Source organism: Gossypium arboreum, chromosome 5 (assembly GCF_025698485.1).
Source record: "Gossypium arboreum isolate Shixiya-1 chromosome 5, ASM2569848v2, whole genome shotgun sequence".
NCBI lineage: Eukaryota > Viridiplantae > Streptophyta > Magnoliopsida > Malvales > Malvaceae > Gossypium > Gossypium arboreum.
In genome coordinates this window covers 32,569,465-32,575,442 of record NC_069074.1, presented here as the reverse complement: position 1 = coordinate 32,575,442, position 5,978 = coordinate 32,569,465, and the positions used below count along the sequence as shown (strand labels likewise).

At 29.0% G+C, this 5,978-nt stretch overlaps 1 long non-coding RNA gene across 1 annotated transcript; it reads right to left on the bottom strand.

The window, feature by feature from the left end:
- Window positions 1–200: 200 nt before the first annotated feature.
- Window positions 201–1,126, bottom strand: LOC128293325 (uncharacterized). The gene is made up of 2 exons (XR_008283503.1): window positions 814–1,126; window positions 201–523 (listed from the first exon to the last, which is right to left on the bottom strand). It is a non-coding gene; the product is annotated as an uncharacterized LOC128293325 (long non-coding RNA).
- Window positions 1,127–5,978: the final 4,852 nt, after the last annotated feature.

The following is a 5,978-nucleotide window of genomic DNA, read 5'->3' as shown; positions in this document are numbered from 1 at the left end:
AAAAAGAGTGTTGGTAATTTACCCATTTTGCCCCACTAATTCCTAATGATTTCAAATTACTACAATACCCTATTTACTCCTAATGACTCCTTAAAAGTTAATTTTATAATATATATAGATATAGATTATAGTTCTGTAAATATTTTTATTTATAATAAAAAATATAATTAAAAGTTTAAATGTAAAAATAAAAATAAAAATTATAATACTAAAAATTTATATAATGAAGAAAAATCTGTAATAGCCAATTTTGGCTTAGAACACCCAAACCAATAAATCAATAATAAAATCCAACCAAATAATAAAGAGCCCATTACAAAATTAAAACCAAACCCGTTACACATCAATTAACCCAAACCCACTACCCAAATTTTAGCCCAAATCAGCCCAATACCAAAACAAAACAGCAAGAAGAGCCCTAGCCCCTAGGTGCCTCAGCAGCCGCAAGCCCAAGCCACCTCGTGTGCCGCCTCCTTGGCCACCACGCCCCTGACCATCACCTCTTCCACGCGTCGCATGAAACCTACAACAAAATCAAATACAACAGAAAAAAGGCACGCGATTGACAGAGAAGTAAATAGTAAAAGAACAAAAATCATGAAACCAACAGTTTGTATATTGGCTTTAAAAGCCAAGATCTATTCTTTGTAATCGTTTACGAACACTTTGCAAATAAGATTAATCAAAAACAGAACAAACTTTCCTAAAGGTGATTTCTTGTTTGCGTTTCAGTTTCTAATTTCCGTATTCTATTTTTCTTTTTTTTATACAAAAATAGTAACAAAAGAATCAAATAATAAAAAAAAAACGCACCTTCGATTCACTATTTGGGTGCGCTTCGGCGTCCTCTCGCCAATCTGAAGGTCGTCGAAACCCTGGGGGTTCGACCATTGGCCACAGCGGAGAGCGAAGAACCGAAGGGTCCTTCCCTTTTTCCTTGCGTTGCTGCGGTCATAAGGGCTCCTTCTTAAGACCTATTCAAAAAGAGGGTCGAAGGGACCCGTTTCAGGTAACACTGGTCACAGTTCGTGGCGTGGGGCGCGGAGGACCCCCGATGAACCCATGGTCGGCCATGGAGGAGGAAGAGAGAGCAAAGAAGCTCTCTGTTTTTTTAAAAGAATAGGGGCTGGAAATGAAAAAAAAAAGGGTTTTTGGTTTAAATAATTTTGATGAAATGGCATCGTTTCATGAACCCCCCAAGCCTCAAAACGACACCGTTTAAGAGGGGAACGTGCGACCTGGAACTCAGTGGAGGATCCGCGCATTTTGACCTAATGGTCTATTTGCGCATTGGATCCCTCCGCTTTGGTGGCGCGATTCAATGTGGTCCCATGTTCCTTTTTTATTGTTTTTTCCCCAGGAATTTTCCTTTTTTTTATTTTAGTCCTCCGCCCATTTGAAGAGCCAGGCCCTTGAAATGCTGCGCATAGGGGTCAGGGGTAATTGCCCAGTTAACCCCCACTCTTTTGCGCGTGTTTCATTCTGGTCCCTGGCAGCCTTCTGTTATTATGATTTATACCTTTTTTTTTACTTTGATTTTAATTTAATCATTGCCCTTTTATTTCAAGCTGTTTTATTTATATTTTATTATATGTTTTATTTACTATTTATTTAGATGTTATATTTTATTTAGTTTTAAACTTTATATGTTATTTGTAAATTTGTCATTTGTTTATTTTTAAACTGTTTTATTTTTGTTTATTCCAAGTTTTTTACATATCAATTATTTTAAACATGTACATATATTATTTATTTTATTTTCACTTTTATAAATTGTTTGCTTCTTTTAAATTTCTTCATTTTGCATGTTTATTTTAAGTCTTTCACGTGATATTTTAAATTGTTTTATTGACTTACTTTGAATACTTTATACTATTTCATCTTATGTTAAAAACATTATTCATATAAATTACTATAAATTGTTACATTTTACTTTAAAGTACCATTTTCTATTTTAAAATCGTGTTATGTATTATTTATTTAAGACTATTTCATTATTTTAAATCGTCTTATATACCTTTCAAAATTCTATTTATTTATTTTAAAAATATTCTATTTATTATTCATTATAAGGTTTTTATATTACCCGTTTATACTTTTATGTACATATATGTATATTACTTGTTCTAAAATTTGTATGTATATACCATTTTTCTTAAATTATTTTATATATTATTGATTTTAAAAATTCATTTTTCACTTTATCTATTTTAAACTTATTTATTATCCTTTTAAATAGTTTTTTACGTTTATTTCATTTTGATTTGCGTTATAATTATTTTTTTAGATTGTTATATATGTTTTATTGTTCCTTTATTGCTAATGTTAGCATAAATAATGAATGTTGAGTCGTTATTGCCATTATGTGTACCATAATTTGTTCACTTGTATTTTCATATTATTGTCGTATATTTGTGTGATGTTATCCATGTAAACTTGTCTCATGCTCATTACCATACTTTTATGTCATCGCATTGTGAATTAAACCTCAACACATTTATCCAACTTAGATCGTTTTATTTTATTTCAAACAAAATAAATGCATGTCGTTAAAATATCGAATTCGTTACTATTTAAAAATGAAAATTTCAAGATAAGGCAACGTTTCGCGTTTTGGAACATCAAGGAATTGTGCCCTAATTTACAGGGTTTCAGTTCTCTTGTTGATTCTAAATAGCCAAATATCCTTTTGAGTTTTAAAATACACGGATTTCCCATTAAAACTAAAGACAAACTTGCGCTCGGGAGTTCATGGTATTGTGTCTTAACTTACGGGATGTGATAGTCCGATATCTCGAGACGAGGAAATCTTTAGCAATCATTTTGGTCTAATTCAAGAATTTTTTTTAAAAAAAAATCAACTTTAATAAAAAAGGATCTTATTTTAAATTCGTTCCCGATTTTCAATCTTCGACATTAAGACACTAACTAATCAATTCGGTACCAATTTTTGGACGTGATGAGGGTGCTAATCCTTCATCGCATATAACCGATTCCCGAACCCGTTCTCTCAAGTTTCGTAGACCAAAAATGCCGTTTTAGTAAACTAAAATGTTTTATTAAAACAAAGGTGATCCGATCACACCTAATAAAGATCGGTGGCAACTCCCGTTTTAATCTTCGCTTTCAAACAAAGTCGATTCCCGTTTTTCAAAACAATGGTTTCAACAAAGTCAATTCACAACATCTTGAATGATGGTTCATAAAAAAAATCTTAGATAAAACCTCTAATTTGATTACTATTAGTATGTTGGAAAGAAGAAGTAAAGATATTTTAAAAGGAAAAATTTTAATCTACAAGGTGTCTCAACATCTACAAGATATAGTCTATGACAGTGACTAAAAAAAATTGATAAAAATAACACTGCTGATAATAACTAAATATATATATGGATAATTTATTTTTACATTTTATTCTTATTATTATAAGTTGTTGTTTTAAGACAGTTTAAGATAGAAATGAAAAATAATAAATACATGAACATACAAAAATTATTTACGCAATTTGGTGAAATACACTTATATCTACCCGGAGAAATACTCCACTAGCAAATCAATAATACAACCAAATCAATCCTAAGATTATTGTACATGAACCTCAATGATGTGGAAACCCAAGATTTAGTACAAGAAATAGAAAGATAAATTAGTGTTATGGAACCCATGGATAGGTTGTATCTAAAAATGCTTGAACCCCTATCAAACTTTTACAACAATATCCGAGAATAATCATTAACTCTCAAACCAAACTTAATTCATGCATAGTTAAAAATAAAAATTAAAACTTCAACTTTTATTCAATTCTATTTTATGCTTATTTATATGTCAAATTACAATAATAAATACTTACGTAAATAAAACTCTTATGGACCAATGAAATCTCTCTAAACATTTTAATGAAATAGATGATTGAAGTAAATAATACATGAAAATTAAGTGTTTAAATGGACTAAAAATTCCTCTAAGCCTCACCATCCTTCTGTGTCCTATTTCAATTGAAACTCTTGCTTTCTTTATGACTAACTAATCCTTCTATGGTTGGTTACTGATCTTTGGGCTTATTGAGGCCAAATTTGACTTAAAATGTAGATTCTCAAGCTATCCAATATGATTTAAATATTGATCCAAGGTCTTCTACTAAAAAAATTATATTAAACTCATTCATAAATTTCTACTAATGCGGTCTTTACTAAAAAAATAATAACTTGAGCTTTTAAACTTGGATTGATATGTTTTAAAATGCGTTACGAAACTAAAAGATGAACCTTCGATTTATAAGAAGACAATTCAATCTAAAAATGATCGAATCTCATTCAGAAATACCATACAAGTTGGTTGATATTCTAAACTTTAAAAATATCAAATTTGGTGAATTATCCATGCATGTAACATTCTTGAACTTAAATAAGTTGACCTTTTCAGGTTTCACATCACTCAAGTTCCATACACCTTCCTACTGAAGGGTGTAAACACTTCTCTCAATAAGGAAACAATCTCAATAATGCATTAAACAAGACAACTCCTATAACATGGATTTGGTGCTCTCAAAGTTGTATATTACAAGGATTGTAATCCCTAATTTTATAAAGCCTTCGAATAGTGACCAATCATACTAATAAAACACCATAGAATTACCAAAAGTTTATCCTTTTAGTCACAACAATTTAATTCTTAATTTATTCATTTATAATATATATAAAAATATGAGCTTATGTTATGAATATTTTATTAAATGAATGTCCATCAAGATCAAAATAAATTTTAATGTACTTTAAATTCTAATAGTCATTAGAAGTATATCTCTACTTCATCTCTACTTCATCTCTACTTTTCATGCCTATAAATAGAGACTTTAGAGAAGCTATGTAAATATTTCGATTGATCAATAAAATACATTCTCTTTTTTGCCCTCTCATTTTCTTTGTTTTTTACTCTATATCTATTTATTTTATAACACGTTATTAGCAAGATTATCTTTTAATTGTTTTTCTCCATAAGTCACAAAAATATCTCAAAATTTACTATTGTCGATTGCCTCCTAGAGCTGCTGCTATTTCAATTGAGGCATGTGCTCTATGGGTCATCATTAGAGCCTTTAACCACTCAGGTATACATAAATCTCTAAATTTTTTATGCCCTTTTATGCAAAGAAATTTATATAATCCTTACGTGTTATGTTTTTCTCCTTTGTTGATTGATTTTTGGTAAAATTATTTTATGGGAAAATATTATTACTTTAAGGTTTCTTTTAAACTAAGGTTCTTCTATTAAATTATAGTATGCATAATATTTAGATGTTTAAAGATTTGGTTATTAAATTCCTGTTATTAAATATCCTTGTAATTAGATTAAAATTATGGTGGAAAGTGTTATTAGCCTACCATAGTTGATTAAAGGAAATTTGATAGAATCTATTGAGTCTTATTAATTTGCTAATGTTGAATGATTGTATTATATCTTTTAAATTGAATTTATAAATATTTGATTAGAAGCTTCATAAGATTTTATAACATTTATGTGGTATTGAAATTTAGTACAATGTGTATCGATAACTCTCAAGCATCGTACATTATAATTTTGATTGTTTATCAAATGATTTTTACTATTAGATTATAAATGTTATTATGAAAACAAAGTTGTTTTACTACTTGCAATAGTGATAATAGCCGTGGTGATGACGATAATGTTAAAAATCTTTAGGTATATTTTACTATGATTTATTTATTATATCATATTTATTATAATTGGAGACTAATCATAATAACATGAATAAATAGATTTTGATTTGAAATCCACGCATGTTTGCGATGGTGATTATGAAATAAATAATTTTTGGGACGTGAACACAAAAGAAAATATAAATCAATATTATTCCAATATTTGGTAGTACAAAATTAGTCAAAAGCTCCGAAGAGCTAATATATTAATATATTGTGATGGTTAATCCATTAGTTTTAAAACATATTTATAATAGATAT